This window comes from Arvicanthis niloticus, chromosome 1, assembly GCF_011762505.2.
Source record: "Arvicanthis niloticus isolate mArvNil1 chromosome 1, mArvNil1.pat.X, whole genome shotgun sequence".
In the NCBI taxonomy this organism is placed as follows: Eukaryota; Metazoa; Chordata; class Mammalia; order Rodentia; family Muridae; genus Arvicanthis; species Arvicanthis niloticus.
This window is the reverse complement of record NC_047658.1, coordinates 12,435,165-12,453,086: the sequence shown is the minus strand read 5'-3', so window position 1 is coordinate 12,453,086 and position 17,922 is coordinate 12,435,165. Positions and strand designations below refer to the sequence as shown.

At 43.3% G+C, this 17,922-nt stretch overlaps 1 long non-coding RNA gene across 1 annotated transcript; it reads right to left on the bottom strand.

The window, feature by feature from the left end:
- Positions 1 to 9,144: 9,144 nt before the first annotated feature.
- Positions 9,145 to 14,158, bottom strand: LOC143442490 (uncharacterized). The gene is made up of 3 exons (XR_013110729.1): positions 14,014 to 14,158; positions 11,122 to 11,376; positions 9,145 to 10,982 (listed from the first exon to the last, which is right to left on the bottom strand). It is a non-coding gene; the product is annotated as an uncharacterized LOC143442490 (long non-coding RNA).
- Between the last annotated feature and the right edge of the window lie 3,764 nt (positions 14,159 to 17,922).

Below are 17,922 nucleotides of genomic sequence, written 5' to 3'. Positions count from 1 at the left end.
CTAGGTCTCTGCTCACATTTATATTGTGCTTCCTCTAGAGGGTTATTATATTTCTCTCAGAATGGGGTTCTTACATGACTGGCTCTATAGATTGGATGTTGTATGTCTCCCAGGGGCCCATACCATCTGCCAAAAACCTGCTGCCTACACTGGCAACAGTGCTGAGAATTGATAGAAATTTTAGGAAGTGGGACAAAGTGGGGTGCCATTCAGTCACCAGAAAACATGCCCTTGAGAAGGGGTACGGGCCTCAGTCTTTGAGCTTTCTCTTCCTTCTCAGCAATACCATGAGATGGTTCGTTTTATCACATGCACCCCTTAGAGAGGACTGCATCATTATGGGCCAAAAGCCCCCAAACCATAAAAGCCATGAGCCAGAATGAATGTTGGTTCTTTATATGTTGGAACAGGCTTCTCTGGCATCTTCTTCCCACAGTCCTAGGACAAAAGGAATTGGTGCACATTTTGCCATCTGTGATCTTAAACGCATTCCGATGAACTGAACTGTCTATAGCAAAAGTGTACACTGGAGTACTGTGGAGTTCCAATGACTCTTTGGGCACCATGCTGTCTTCCAGTGCCCTTCTGATGCATTCCTATGCACTCCCGACATCACAGCAGTTAGAAGCCTAGAAGATCATGCCCAAGAACAGACAGTAAGGTGGAAGAGTTTAGGAGAAACTGCTAGGACTTTGATCTGGAATAATGGGAGTCTGTGGCTTACTTGTCTTTCTTGGCGCCAGCCCTAGCCCCCTTTCTGGTGCTGCCATGCCAGCATTGTCAGGACAGGGGTGCCTGGACACTGTCTTCAGGGAGAAGCAATGCTGTGTATCTGCTGGTGCTATCAGTAAAAGATGGAAACTCAGAAGAGAATAGATAGAATCCCTCCCTCTACTAGTGTGGAGTTGCAGCCCCAGCTGGGGGAAGTAATAGAAGGATCCAGAAATCTAATGGAGGATGCCATGAAGGGGCTAAAAAGTCATCTACATATCTGTGGCAGCCTGGAGAATCTCTGATGTGCATGAGAAAGACAGCGGCAGAAATGAAATCTTTGAAACCTCTGGATTGCAAAGTGCACCCTCCTTTCCACATTCAAATCCCAGTGTCCACATCACCCATAATGTCTTCCCAGTCATCGGCAGATGGTCCATCAATGTAGATGGTACACGGAGGCAGTTCTCAGAAAGCCAGGCTGAAGCATTAAAAAAAAAAAAATGTAAAACTAAGCAGACACAGCACCAACTATACATGCTTAGGAGACAGATAGATTTCTAGAGATCGTGGCCAGATTGCATTATTAAAATCAAGTGCTCAGGGGAAATGTCACTCTATAGAAACTGGTACAATGGATGTATTAGCTGGTACTCTCCAGAGAAAGAGGCCAGCAGGATGTGGATATAGCTAGGCACACCTCTGTTCATTGCAATTCACTTTCCTGTGCTATGCAGACACTGTGTTATTTAAAAACAGAAGGTAGCAGTCCTGTGTGGGGCAAGGCTATTGGTTCCATTTTTCCAATCGTCTAGATGATTATTAGCATTTTTTAGCAATAAAGTATTTTTAATGAAGGCATGAATATTGCTATTTTAGGTGTAATACTATTGCATACTTAGACTATGGCATAGCAGTTTTGTGTGCTTTAGAGAAAGACAATTCTGTCCCTTGCTTGGTTGTAAGATTTGCTTTATTGGAAATAAATATGGCACAGAAGAAGCCAGCTTGCAATATCTCCGTGCTATACCTATGGAGATAGGAGAAGGTGCTTATTTGAACTGAATCATTTGACAATGGCTGCTGAGAATTGTCACTTGGGAGTCCTTGGGGTCCCAGAAGAATGGCTCAGTCCAAGTCTACAGACCGCATAAACAGGGAGAATAGTCCAAAAACAGAGCCTAGAAACCAAGAGTCTCTGGTACATGACCACACACAGACACATCAGTTTTAGTATCTTTTCAAATTGTTTAGATATACATGTGTGAGTAGGGTTTGCTGGGTCATCTGGGAAATGCCACTCTATCAGCACAGAAAGGCTGGTGTGAGATAGCCCAGCGGCTGTAGAAACTAGTGCTCTGATGTTCAGGGCGGCAGCAGGAGAGTCTTCTCTAGCTCTAGAAAGATGGAGACCTATCTATCCTCCTTTCAGATCTTCCTATCTGGGCCTCCTGATGGTGGCCTGACGGTGGCTGCCCACTAGGTTCAGACTCTTCTGCATAGCCCCTCCCACTGGACAGTCATTCCTCCAGGAGGCACTTTAACACCTGAAATAAACACTCACGATACACCATTGTGTTCCATTTTCAGCAACAACAGAAACGAGTAAGAAACGACAAAGGATAGACTGTAGAGCACAGAGAGAAAAATCAAGAGAATCAATGCAAATCAGTGTCAAGTGGGACCAGATTTGGGGTTTGGATGTCACAGGCAGCAACTTCAAAGCAGTTATGCTAAACATGATCAAAGAGTAAATTAAAGGGCACAGTGTTAAAAGAATTGAAGGGATAGCCATGCTTCCCAACATATTCGAAGTTAATTCAAAGTGGAAAAACCACCTTGTAAATATAAGAGCTAAAAACCATAAAACTCTTAGAAGAAATTATAGCGCTTAGTCTGAGCAACTGACACTTAGAATATCAACAGTATGGGCAATGAGAAGAAAGAAAATTACATAAATTAGATAGACCTTATCACAATTAAAAGTGTGCATATACCAAAGGAGAATGTCTCTCTCTCACACACACACAGAAAGAGAGAGAGAGAAAGAGAGAGAGACTGTAAAATGGGAGAAAACTACATCTAATAAGAACCTAGCATGTAAAGAATTCAAATGGTCAAAACAAGTGCCCATTTCAAAAATAGTCAAAGTATTTGAATAGTTCTTTCCCTTAAGAACACACGCAAAATAACCAACTAGCGCAAAAGCAAAGACAAAACAGCTACCTCAAAATGGCCTGTCCCCAGCAATATACTTCTTTTAGGAAGACCACACACCACACTTCCTGATCTCCCACAAACACCACCACCCACTGGAGACCAAGTATTCAAATGCCAGAGACTATGGAGGATGTGTCCATCAAACACCACAGGGGCATGTGTGTTGCTTTTACTGATTAATGATTGAGAAGAAGCAGTTGGTGTTCCAAACTTATCTATTTTAGATTGTGCGCTTTGCTACCAGCCTTATAGCTCACAACATCCAATAAGAATTGCATTGAGACTCAGAAAGCAACCAGCTTTTACAAATCGGACAATCAAATAGGAAAAGACAAAGTCCATGGGAGCTGGAGAGGCAGCGCAGAGGTTAAAGATTGCTCGTTGCTCTGATCAACAGCCAGAGCTCACTCCCACCTGTCACTCAAGCTCTTCCAGCTCCGACGTCCTCGTGTGACCCCTCTGGGCCTGTACACTCATGTGCTTATACACACTTAAATAAAAACTGAAAAAAATATTTAAAAGAGAGAAAATAAAGAATTCAGCAACTAGAACTGTAAGTGCTCTATGCATATTTTTATGTGGTCAACCTCAGAAATCAAAAAAAGTTTAATTATTCATTAGAAAGGTTTGATAATAAGGGATTATTTCCACACAATAGGCAACTATTAGCCATAGAGGGTCACAGTAATATTTGTGGTAGGGGATCATAACCATGACATGAATGAACAACTCAACTATATGAATTAACTAAGGAAGTTCAACTATATGAACTGACTAAGGAAAAGCAAGCCCTTGATGCAATAAAGGAAAGCACCATGTTACTAAATCAAATGTAACTCATTGCCCATTTTTTTTAAAATTATTTTGTGCATGATGCTGAGCATGGAAGCCAGGACCTTATGCGTGACAGCCAAGAACTCTGACTACATTCCCAGCCCTGGTGATCCATTTTAAAAGAAAATTAATATGTAGATGTATATATGTGTCCATATATAAACATACATACTATGCATATGTATACATATCTACACTATATTTACACATATAGACACACAAATATACATATATACATATGTATATATATATATGTATATATAGTATATATGTATGTATGTATACTCAAGGCATATATATACTTGAATGAATATATATGTGTGTGTGTATGTGTGTGTGTGTTTTGAAAATATACTCAAAAGGTTGAGTCACTTCAGCCATTTTACTTTTATAAACTTTTGCAAATATTCTGAACTTTTACAGTGTTCACATATTAGCTGGGGGGGGTGAAGAACATGAAGAATGAATTAAGAATCATGAAATATAGTCAAGGTGGCTTATGTCTATAATCTCCGCTACCAAAATGCTGAGCCATGAGTTCCAGGCCAACCTGGGCCATAGAATGAGACCCTGTCTCAAAATAAATAAATAAAACCTGACTAGTTCCTATCACGGGAATATATGTCCTTTTTGGTTTGAAATATCAACTTTGGTTTTTCTGTTAGGTTCTTGGCCTTGAAAAGACACCATTCTGGTGACACTGATAACCAGCCAGCTTTTTAAACCCCTTTTTTGTTCATGTGCAATTTGCTATTGTCCCATAGAGTGGAGGTTGGAAGATAAGAGCTTGAGTCAACATACAGGGCATTCGGTCCATTCAGAGAAACAGGATGCTGTTGTCTACCGTGGCCCTTCTGGAATAACCTGGAGACTACATTTGTTAGAAATTCCAATGTTCAGACCCTGTAGAAAAGCTCTTATCATAGAAAGCTGGCTCCTCCAGCCTCTTGAGTAAGGAAAACTAGACACTGGCAGCTGTGGCTTAATATTGTCAGAGAGGCCCCCATGTCATAGAAATACAAGAAGGAAGTCCTTGCCTGCTGGAAGAACGGCCCAAAGGGTGTGGCTTTTGTAGTATCGGTCAGTTTCCTTTTGTTCTGGGCTTAGAACCCATGCTCTAAGAAGGCTTTCTTTCTATTCTTTTAATTCTATTTCTATGTGGAAGATAGATGTTGTACAAGTGAGTATGAGTGCCCAGACAGGCCAAAATAAATATGGTGCCAGGTTCCTTGGCACTGGAGTCACAGGTGGGTTTGAGCCTCTTCCTATGGGTGCAGTGAACTGAACCCCACTCCTCTGCCAGAGGAAGCATGTGCTTGTCACCACTGCATCTCCTTGCCAACTTCCAAACCCACACACCCTAAAACTGATTTTTAGATTTATGTATTTTATTTTATATGTATGGTCACCTTGCCTGCATGTGTATATATGCATCATGTGTACACCCGGTGTCAGCAGAGGTCAGAAGACATTGGGTCCCCTGGATCTGGTATCACAAATGCTTGTAGGCAGTGATGGGGTTGCTGGTAACTGAACCTGGGTCCTCTGCAAGAGCAACAAGTGCTCTTAAGCACCAGGCCATCCTTGCAACCTCCAAACCCACACTTTTTAAAAGCAGAAAGTGTTGCGGAGAAGTTTTGGGCTTTCTCCAGACTGAATATTTGACTCGTGTGTCATTAAAGAAAGAGAGGATGGAGACTTGGAGGACAGTGGCTATCTGCAGAAGAAGGATGCTCAGCACAATGACCCAACTGTGAACAAGGCATCTGATCACCATCACTGCACTAAACAAATCCCTTGCCTTCCAAAGCCCACAGCTCAGTGTGACCCACAGAGATGCCTTCCCTGCAGCCAGCCTCACCCAGTGTAGACACAGCCAGGCTCTGACAGTCATCCTTTTAATTCATCTGCAGTGAAGTGTGCTTGCGGCCCTGACAGCATTCTCTTGTGCACCAAAGGAAGTGAATAATAATTAAAGGGCCCTTTGGACAATATCCTTCTATCTGAGGAATCATACACTCAAATAATCTAATTTGCAAAACCTCTTCACTACCTTAGTGCCCGGCTTCCATTTTCTTTTGCATATATTTTCGGCACTCAACTAATGATGGATAGAGGGAATTAAGACATGGTTGATTGCATCTTATAAAGGCACTTGGAGGCGTTTAAGATCGCTAGCGTCTTTTCCTTCCTAGCACCTTCTAATGTAATGTGTTCTCGGAACACATGTGTGAGACACACATTGATATTAAAAGCTGTATTCTATACAGCCTCATAAAAGCATGCCACTGCATAAGCAAGTGCTAACATAAAGCAGAGACTATAATCATTTAAGAGGTGCGAACATAGAATGTGTGGGGTGGGTGTCTCTAAAGTACCTTCTCTAGCTCCTTCCATCCACGAGGGTGAAGCTAAACAGCCACCAGGAGAGGCAGAGCTGCAGCGCCCGTAATGAGGAGCACACCTGTGTCACACACACACCCTCAGCTATTTCCAAAATCCATATATAAGCAGATGTGTGCAGGATTGAATTCTAGCAGTGCCACTTGTAGGAACGCTAGAAGTGAAAACCCCATCACCAGCACGTTGCAACGATTTTCCTAAATCAGCCAGTTTTGTGACCCAAGCTTGGTAAACAGAACTAGATTTGCAGGGCATAGGTATAGTTGAGCCAGGCTTTGGGGTGATGGCTCGGCTGGGAAAGTCTTACCATCCCAAGTGTGAGTACAAGTAGAGTTCAGATGTGTAGAACCCATCCAGGTAAAACCTGGGTGGGTAGTGCATCTGTCCTCCCAGCAGCACTTGGGACAAAGACAAGGGGAACGAGCTGTCTAGCTAATCAACATGCTCTGGGGTCAAGAGAAAGACCCTGCAATACATAAGGTGAAGAATGATCCGGGAAGATGTGGGTCTTCAACCACTGGCTTCCATACACACATATGTGTGTCTAGCCCTACACATGTGTACCCACAAGCATGCACATGACACACATATGCACATTCCCCAAAAGAAAAATGAACCAATACTGCCCAATTGTAGGAAGAAGCGTGGTTGGCTATGTGTTTGGACTGTGCCATAGGCTTTCTGAGAATGAACACTGGCTCCCTGATGCTCTTACTGTGTGATCTTGGGCAAAATTACACAGCCCCTCAGAATGCCACTTTCATCACTGCAGCATGGTGATCTAATAGCATCCCCTACCTTCTAGGATCTGTAGGAAGCTAGTTTATGCAAATCAGAATAATATCTCTGTGGAAGGTAAATGGGAGCCTAGGAGTATGTCTAGGTGGTAGAACTCCTGCCTAGAATCCCCAAGTGAGGATCTGGGGCCATAGCTTTGTGGTAGACCCCTTATAGCAGATATGAGGACCTGGTTTCCATTCACAGTACCAAAACAAATAAATAATAAGGAACACATAGGAACCAATACCATTAGGCCAAAGAGCAATTCCTATGCAGATTTTACTCTGACTACCAAAGCTCTGTCCTACTGAACAATCCAGATATCAGTAAATGCCCCAACAATGAATACAATATCATCCAGTCTGTCAAAGGGAGGAGGTAAGGATAAAGAAGGTGACCTCCTTCCTTTTCTGTACCTTAAACAGTTTAGGGAACTTGTGTTTTATCAGTGACTAAGATTCTGGGAAGTCAGTTTGGAAACGATGAGCCAAACATACCCACAAATAAAATATCCAGAACCTCGGAGAAGCTTTAGCTGCTGCTTATGGCAACTCTGAGCCATCTCTCCATGCATGCAGAGCTGTGTGGAAATGCAGGCTTCTGTTGAAACAGACTAAAAAGGGGACACTTGCATTGGCCATGGTGGCTCATCCCTGTGATCCCAGGATTTAGGAGACTGAGGCAGGAGGATTACCACAAATTCAAGCCCAGCCTAAGCTCCTTAGTGATATTTTACCTTATAGTAAGAGAAATTCGAGCACAAGGTCACTGTCTCAAATACCTGCTGAGTATGCCCACAAGTGAGGAGGAGAAATGGACTTAAATTGAACAAATAAATTAGTAAAAAAAATATCAATACAACAACGCAAAAGAAATGAATGGGGGGGGGGGACTTGTTTGCCTCTCTCAAGAGAAGCACGATTTGAACAGAAATTGTGATTTTTTTTTTGTTAAGCTTGTATATTGCGACAACCCCCCTCCCCAGATCAAACCCCCAGCATCATTGCTGACACAAATGTTTAAATGGAGATCTCAGATGCTGGGTGCAGAGTTCAATGGAGAACTACCTTCCACCCATGCTCAGGGCTCATACCTCTACCCACAGTCACCCGCTCTACTTCTCTCAGAGGCAAGATATCATCAACACTGGCCAGATTTACCAGGGACGGACTGGGGCACAGCCCCACACAAAGCTACTGACCAGGGTGTAAGTAAAACAGCAATCTCCGGCCTTGTGCACCTGTAATACTTCATTTTGAGGCAGGAGCTTGCTATGCAACCCACGTTCTCCTTAAACGGTAGCCCCTCTTGCTGCAGCCTCCAAGTCGCTGAGATGATGAGCGTCTGACCCATCTGACCACATCTGACCCAAACTGACACTTTCTTTAAAATAAAAATTAAAAAAAAAAAAAACTTTCTTGTAAAGAACTTGGAAATAAAATTTTAAAAACAAAACAAAAAACAAAAACAAACAAACAAACAAAGACACAATTAGATTAGCCAGACCCAAAGTCTATCCATCTCAACAACCTTTTACAGAGAGTCATTCTAAATCTTTGGAGCTTCATATTGGTGTTTACACTTTCACTATCAGTTGTTATGCCCCAAGTAATCCTCTTAAAGGCAACTATGAGGGCTGGAGAGATGGCTCAGTGGTTAAGAGCACTGACTGCTTTTCCAGAGGTCCTGAGTTCAGTTCCCAGCACCCACATGGTGGCTCACAACCATCTGTAATGGGATCTGATGCTCTCTTCTGGTATGTCTGAAGATAGTAACAGTGTGCTTACTTATTAAAACAAATAATCTTTTAAAAAAGAAATAAAGCAACTATGGGGCATGGAAAAATGACTCCATGGCTGAGAGAAATGATTATCTTGTAAAGGACCTGGTGTCAGTTCTCCACACCCACAGGATGGCTCACAAGTCTTTAGCTCTCCTCTGATGGGGTTAGAGAGAGGGCTCAGTAGTTAGGAACACTGCTTGTTCTTCCAGAGAGCCTGGAGTCTATTCCCCACAGCCACAATGGTGGCTCACAGCTGTTCTTAACTCCAGAACAAGGGGAACTTGCACCTTCTTCTGACCTCTGTGGGCACCAGGTGTGCAACACATGTGGTGCAAATACATACATGTAGGCAAAACACTCATGCATGTAAAATAAGATAGTCTTCAAAAATGTTAGAAAGCAATCATCTTTATTTTATCTTTTAAATTTCTGTGTGTGTGTGTGTGTGTGTGTGTGTGTGTGTGTGTGTGTGTGTGTGCATGTGAGTTGCTTAGGTGATTGTAGAGTTCTCAAAAGGGTGTTGGATCCCCTGGAGCTGAAGTTACAGGCAATTATGAAATGTCTGACATGGGTGCTAAGAACCGAACTCAGGCCTCCTGTTAAAGTCATACCTGCTGTTAACACATAAGTCCTCTCTCCAGCCACCGCAAGCAGTTTCTTAATGGCAGAGCCCAAGGGATCAGTCTGAAAGGCTTTGGATAATAATAGCTTCGTTTCAGTAAGATGATGATTTTAGTGGAGAGAAGCAGATCCCATTGACTGGTCTCCATATGTTGGCCTTGTCATTTGACACCACATGTGATACACCACACTCTCATTAATTTGTATCAAACAGCAACCATTCCCTTTAAATTTAAGACTGTCACAGAAAAATCGGTGTGGAGAAGCATCCTTCTGATGTGAGCATTCTGGGGCATTCTCTGTGCCTCCCTCCAGTTCTCCCAAATTGGAGTAGAAGACGCTACTAGAATGAGCTCGTATTAACACACACCCCTTTGCCCTCTAAGAAGCTAAGACAATTGTGTAACATTGGCGTTTTAAATCATGAGAAGGGCAGATCCTGACATGCAGAAACAGGGAGACACACACACACACACACACACACACACACACACACACACACTCCCTCCTCAATTTCCAGTGTTTCCCCAGATGAAGCCAGCAGTACTCCGAGGAGGCCTTTACCTTACAAAGAAACACGTCTTTCTAGCGGAGTCGTGCTGCCGATTAAGACATTTCCCAAGCATCCGCTACCATCGTTGCAGGCATCATTGGTCCCTTGGGTCTTGGGACCCCTCCACCTTCCTGAATGGAGTAGCTGACTAGGTAAATGGGTTATATCAGGCCAGGAAATCAATGTGTGTACTGTTCTCAGCCACAGATGAGCATGTCGAAGGCATTTTATTATAGCTCCAGGAGCCGTATTGATCCAGCTGTAACTACTCGGAGGTGGCCCGCAATCCAATGAGGACACATCCCTCTGTCCATCCAGCTGCTGCTTCCACCCGGCCGTGCGTTTGCAGATTGGATTAATTTAATGTTTGCTTAATCAAAACTGACTACCCAGGAACTTAAGTGCTATTAATTACTACAAGAATCCAGACCTAATCCTCTGACACTCCGAGGCTGCTGTGGACCTGTGGGATAGTGAGGGAGGGGCTGCTCTTCCAGAGAGTCCTTCTTTCCAGATGTTCAGCTTGTTTCCGTCTCTGATTCCATCACCACCCACTTTTCCCTTCTTAAAAGAAAGCAGTCCTCGCTGCTTTTGATTTTGTTCAGGAAGGCAGGGATGTGTCCTGCATTAGAATGTTCTGGCTGGATAAATAGAGCCAAAGGCCCCAGTGTCCCAGCAGTCAGCACTACTTCTCTTATCTGCACCAGCTGGACCACACTGTTTATAATTTAGCTAATGGTGTGGGTGGCTCTTTTCCAGAAACACTATGGATTCCCAAAGACAAAGGCTCAATATTAGCCTTCTGGGACACACCAGCACCCAACACGGGGCTATTGGTTTTCATTGAAATGACTCTTAAGAGGCGACAATGGGCCTCACAGAATCTGTATGTTTAAAAAGTCCTCTACCATACTGGCACCTCTCTGATGACAGAATTTCCTAGGCTTCAGCCCAATTGGTTTTTGATGATGGTCAGTTCCATCCAATTCTTTGTCCTTGGACAGACTTTGGACAAAAATTCCAGGTGTATCTGCTTGCAAATTTTGCCTGTTGCTTTGCAAAAGGATCACTCAAGACCTAAAATAAAATAAAATAAGAAACGAAATAAGTCACACAGTCAGTCAAAGAGCTACTATAAGCCAGGAGGAACAATATGAATGCCTAGAAGCTGTTTGGGCCCCAGCAATGCCACGGGCTTTCAGTCAATTTGCCCTACCTCTGCAATTCAGGTAGGAGCATGCACAGTGTCTCCTGAACTCTTCTCCAAGAGCAGAGAGCGATCTCACTGACCAGAGCATCCGTGTGATACAGGATACCCTCCACTCTTCAAAAGGAGTTCCTCCATTGGATAGCTGGTCCCTGTGATAACCCAGCCTCAAAGCCAATATAATCCACAGCAGTGTCACTTCCCAGCCACCAGATGCCACAGGGAACCTGAAGTTGCTGTTGTAGGTATTCCCAGTTCCAGTGCCTACAGGGACAAGACAAGCCACAGAGTTGGTTAGAGTAACTAGGTTGTATATCAAGATAGAATGGTGGCGGTCACAACAGATTGGGGACTCAAGTTGGCTCTCTCCTGCAAAGGTCTCAGTTACTCAGCACTTGCAGCTATTTGCCTGAAGAAAACAGACTCAGGGTGGCAGATCTCACCTCAGCGTGACATCATCCAAATGGGAGACACTGGCAACCAATTTAATGGTTAGAACCTACACATGGTGTTCGGCTGAAAGTCTGTGGTTCAGCCAATAATACTGCACCAATGTTGATTCTGGTTTGATTATATGCTTGGGATACATTCAGAAAAAAAATGTAGAGGAACTCTTGGTGCTATGTGTATGACTGTTTTGAGTCTCAAATTATTCCAAATACATATATGTGCACACATGGGCAAGTGTGCATGCACACGCACACACACAAACACATACATGCATGCATGCACACCCACACACACAGAGGCTAGCACTCACAGTGCAGACCAAGCCACCCAACCTCAACAAGCTATAGCTTTCCTTTTCTGCTAGCATACATTGCTACACTTTATCCAAACTGACTGATGAAAACTAAGTCTCACAGGCCAACTGGGACAGAGACCTCCAGACCCAAGACTCTACACCTGTTGACTTTCCTGTGGGAACAATATCCTGGGGCCAGAATTCTCGCCTTCTCCAGATTTCTGCAATCAAATCACCATAGCCCCACACAACATTTACTAATTCAAATGCATCTTGTGCCCATAATTCTTTCTTGATGAATGAGGCCCCAGCCTTACAACTCAGCCTGGGTGTGGTAAATTACTCGGGCCAGATTAACTGTATAAAGAACACGTCTCAAAACAATGATTTCGCTTCAAGCTAAGGAGGAACAAGTGCCCCCTCTTTCATTTCTAAATTGCATTTTCCATCATAAATATTGAAAATTATGTTTCTGATCACTGCTGTCACCTTGTGAATAGTGTGGCACATGAGCCCCACAGACACATGGGTTTTTACAGAAGGAAAACAAGAGCCATTAAAACACCCAAACCACTTTGAGTTTTAAAGGGTTTATTCTCCCAGCCTACAGATTATTTAAAAAGGCAGGATCCTTTTGGTGCCTGGAAGAGGCAAAGGGTGAGCAGTCCTGCTTGCACACAGCTCATTAAACATAAGGAATGGTTGCTTTGGGTGCACTGCAGCATTCTTTATGTATGAGCTGCTCAGAATGTTTACAGGTAGACATGGTGTAGCCACAACCCCAAAGATGCAGCCGTGCAAATAGAATGTTCTAGAATAGAATAGAATGTATGTTCGACTACATGCAAAACAAGATGTTTAAAGTCACAGGTACACTAGTTATCTCCTTCCCCTCAGATAGTAACAAAAGTCAAAACTCTAAGGATGGTTTCTCTCAAAGAACAAAAGAATCAGATGTTCCAATTCTGGGCTCCTGGATAGCAGGAGAGAAAGCTGGCCCACAGCAGAACTAGGGAAGAAGAAGAATGGAGAAGCCCTTCAGCATGGGAGCCTGCCATCGTGCTCCTGAGTAAACACCCAAAGGAATCAGAGGGTTTTGGTGACATCTCCCATCCAAGTTTACTGCAGCACTGTCCACAATAATGGGCAAGTGTGCTGGGTAGATTTCGTTGACTTGACACAAGAGAGGGTTATCTGGGAAGAAAGACCCCTTAACTGAGAAAATACTTTCATCGTATCAGCCTGGACAAGCCCATAGGGACATTTTCATAGCCCGTGGGGATTATGATTGATGTGAAAGGGCCAGCCCTCTGTGGACTTTGCCACCCTCCAGTAGGTGGTTCTGAGTTATGTGTCAGGGAAAAGAACAAGCTGAGAAAATCATAAGGAACAAGCCAGGAAGCAGCGTTCTCCATAGTTCTGCTTCTGTCCCCACCTTGAGTTCCTGTCCTGGTTTCCTTCAGTGATGAACTATGACCTAGAAGCCTAATAAAGCCTTAAACCCTTTCTTCTACCAAGTTGGCTTTGGTCAGTATTTTATCACAGTAACAGAAATCACACTAAGGTAGCAAGCTATAGGTGCCCATTGACAGATAAAGAAAATAAGATATAGGAACACACAAGACTGGACTCAGCCACAATGAGGAATAAACGTATAACATTTGAATGGATTTGGAGATCCAGTTAAGACAAAGAAGCTCCAGGAAAACAAAGGTGGAGTGTTTTGATAATGCGTGGAGCAAATTCTGTGTGTGTTCAGATGTGTGTGTATTCTATGTGTTTCTGCATGTGTCTGTTCTGTATATGTGTCTGGTGTATTTCTGTATGTGTGTCTCTGTATCTCTCTGTGTATATGTGTGGGTATGATTGTCTGCATGTATCTATGTGCATCTCTGTGTGTCTGTTTTTATACATATGTGTGTATCTGTGTGCAGGACAATGTACTGGATATTATAAACAAACTACATGATATACTTGAATTAAAAGGTCATTATGAAACTTATCGCTTTATACAATGTAAGGTGCTAATAAAAAAAAAACACTTAAAAAGAGGAAATGGGTGATTAGGAGACAGAGTCAGCCTGAAAGACTTAGTTGCAGTCATTTTGAAATTGGAATGAAAAGAGTTTGCTCATGAAGGGGGAAAGGGTACCTACCTCAAGCAATGAATTGCATCCTTCACGACGTGCATGCCTTGGAGCCTCGGGTATCCCACTGTTGTTCACATTCTAGTGCATGTAGCAAAAGAGCTGTCCCGCAACATGCACCAGAGAGTGTATAGCCTAGAGCAGCCTCCAACAGTGGCAGATGGGAGTTATTGGGTAAGTACCAAAAGCAACACATTCCTCCCGTGGAATGTTTCTCCCTGGTCTACCCTGCCCCCAAGAGTCATTAGCTGCCCAACAAAGAATTGTCCATCAGTTTCCTTCTCTTCTCTTCCAAAGCTAGATGAAACTAGAACCTAATGACTGCTTGGCTTAGTCAGGCTTCAGGCTTTCCAGTAAAATAGAGCCAATGTAAGATACCCTCTCAATACCTGTCTATGGAATGTTCAGCCTCAAATGGGACACACAAACAAACAGAGAGAAAGGGGCAGGGGGAGTGGTTGTGCACACTCAGGATCCATTCCGGAAGGGAAGATGGAAAGACTGTTAAAAAGCCAGAGGTCTGGGAGGACACTGCAAAACAGAGTGGACCACTACATGCCTGAACTCACAGAACCCATGATTGCCTTCGAAAGAAGCACAAGAGATCATGACCAAGTCAGCCAACATTCTAGTGTGAAAGGGGATGGACTCGGGAGCCTCCACTCGAAGCTGGGAAACTATTGAGAGTTGATGGCACCTGAATCATAACTCCAGGAAAGAACTTTACACTCGGCTACTGTAATGAGGTCTGCTTCCGGGGCAGGGGCTAGCCTAAAGACATTGCAATTTTGAAAATAAATGCAAAGATGTAAATTGTCAGTCTTCTCTCAAAAGCCCAATGGCCTACGGAAGAGGTTGGCCCAAAGTTTGGGATTGGCTGTACCACAGATGTTAGTTTAAGGCCTGGAACTTGACCTCTTGGACACTGTTAACACAGATGTTTGCAGAGCCATCCATCATTTAGAAAGACTGCAACTTTCCTACAAGTGACACAAATACCAGGGCTATCTTGTCACAGAGGTCATTTTCTATTCCTTCCGGAACTCTCTCTGCCTCCTAAAAAGCCAGCCATACCCTGCATGGATAGGCTTCTCTGAGCTGTATCCTGAGGCCAAAAGCATCTGTGATTCCATTTCAAAATGGCACCTTTATCAAAGGCCCGAGATGAAATTCATGAACAGAAAACACATCTGTTGACATTCTTTAAAACACACAATCATATTCCACATAGCAAGACAGGACTGGGTGACTCACTGAAGTCATAAAGACTGAAAATGTCAGCATTGGTGTCTTTGAGTAGAAATAACCAGAAGATCTGCATCTGGTTGTCTCAAAAACCCTAGGCAGTCATTTGACGTGTCATGAGATCCAAATCAGCTGAGGTTGAAGATGATCCTCTTCATGTTTCATTAGCAGATATCAGGTTAATAAAAAGTTTAAAAGTTGACTGCTATCCCCCCACCACTCCCGAGATTTATGAGACTTCCTCTGTGGGGCCGCACTGGGAATGGCAGCCGACACTCTTATTTCTTCAGAGCACGCTCTGTCATCTCCCTCTGTGGTCCCCAAAGTCTGCCAATTAAAGACCTCCGAGATGACATTCCACTGCTGAAGTTATGCACACATAAATCACTGTAATAAGAGAAGATTGTTATGTTAACCTCCGCCTTGCAACCCTTCTCTTTTTGTGAGAAATATGCAAAACATTCATTTGTCTGGCACCAAAGAAGCAATTTCCCAGCAGATGCCTGGGAGGCCCATGGGATGTTACCCCTTCCTGTGGTTACGTAGGCGGTGCCTGGTGCACCAGCAGGCATTACTCAACTCCAAACACAGAGCAAGGAGGCCATAAACCAGGCGGCATTACGTCAGCGACAGGATGCTCTGAAATAAATGGGGAGCTGCTTCGATCTAGAGGAACATTTTTCCATGTTTAACCAAGCAAAACTGGAGACACTACTGAGCACACCGCTTCAAAGGTCAACGCATAAGGAGACCAGTTCTGGAGAGGGGGGACAAGTGCTTTATTCGGTCATGGAAGCAAGCCCCAAGGAAGCTCAAGTTTCACTGTCAGAGTGTGCGGCCAGTGTGCAGTGAGTGTGACTTAAAAGATTATCTACTGGGTGTTTGAGAGACTTGGTGGAGGAGGGAGGCCCTGGGAGCTGGGAACTATAACAGCTGTGGCTGGAGACTCAAGGTAGTTACTTCCTGTGAGGTCCTTACACACCATCATGGATGGGCTGGGTTCAGAATCCCTTAGAGCAGTGGTTTTCTATCTATGAGTCTTGATCCCTTTGGAGGTCACATGATCCATAAATTGGGGTCCTATGCCATATATCCTACCTATCAGATATTTATATTATGATTTATAAGAGTAGCGAAATTACAATTATGAAGTAGCGAAGAATATAATTTTATGGTTGAGGAAGTCACCCAACAGAAGAAACTGTATTAAAGAGCACACCATTGAGAAAGTTGAAAACCACTGCCCTAGAAATTCAACCATAACTATAAAAAGAAAGAAATCAAAAAGATAATTCTTCAACAACAGAATAAATATTAATAATGCCCTAATTAATTATATCTACATGTTCACTTTAAAAAAACATATTAATTGAAAGACGGGGAAAGAAAAGTTTAGTCGTGAAATAAACTATTCTTCTCTATCCAGCCATCCTGGATTAGCTAACCCAAGGCTGTGATGTCTCTGCTAATGGGTAGGGGTAACCTGCCATTCATATGTGATTCACTAGTTATCTTTGGATGTCCAAGTGAACACATTGCTCTTGGCTAAAAGACCTTGTATCAGTTACTTCTTTGTCACTGTGGAACAAATACCCAGCAAACACCATAGAAAAGGAGAAAATCATTTTATCTCATAGTTACAGACAGATTTCAGGCCAATGTGTCAGAGAAGGCAAAAAGGGTAGACCAGAAAGCCGAAACTGTCGATGAAAAACTGAAGTATGTATGGTCTTCAGGGGCCTGGTCTAGTGTTCTATTTCCACCAGCTACATCCCATCTTCTAAAGGCTCCTCAGCCATCCAAACAACATGACCAAGCAGAGACTGGGTATTCAAAACATAAACTTGAGGGGTGTATTTTAGATTCAAACCATAAGAGACCCCCTAAAGGCCTAATATTCAAACCAAGTATATGTATGTTTGTAAGGCAAGCCAGCCACTGAAAAATCAGACAGAACAAAACCCTGTGTGCTGGGTGTCCTCTCTCAAATCATGTTGATTTAAAGAAAATAAACAAATAAAATAGTTCTAGAATGAAAATTATCTGTCTCCTGCCCCATGTGTGTCTTGAAAGATTTGGTGGGGTATAGATTGAATACACATTCTCTAATTGTTTGTATTATAGTCAGAATGAAATCTCAACCTCATTCATCCCAGAATACTCCTTGTTTGGGGGCTAGCAGTATATGCTTTCATGAGGCTATTAAAAATGTCTGGTTGCATATACCTGATTCTACCCAACTCTCCCCATGTGGTCATTCCTCAAACTGCTTTTTTTGCTTTGACTCCCTTTCAAAACATGAATGCATTGGAACTCACCATTCTCAATAGCCTCAGGTCACCCACTTTGGTTTGCCTGGAATTTGGGAGGTTTTGAGGGTGTGTGACTTCCCAAGCCAAAAGCCAGCAATCTCCTCTATAGTCTAGGCTGGCCTTAAACTTGGAATCCTCTAGCCTCCACCTCCAGTGTAGCTCAGATTAGAAGCCTTTACTATCGAGCCTAGTCCCGAGATATCCTTTAAGAGAGCATTTAGACCTTAGTTGGAGTGCATGAGTTAGACGTGGCTGACACCTCTGCAGAGCATGTTCACAGGCAGTGAAGTTCCTGCTAGGCATTCGAGCAAAAACAAGACTAGATATCTATGATGGGTGAGAACAACTCCCACTTCATACT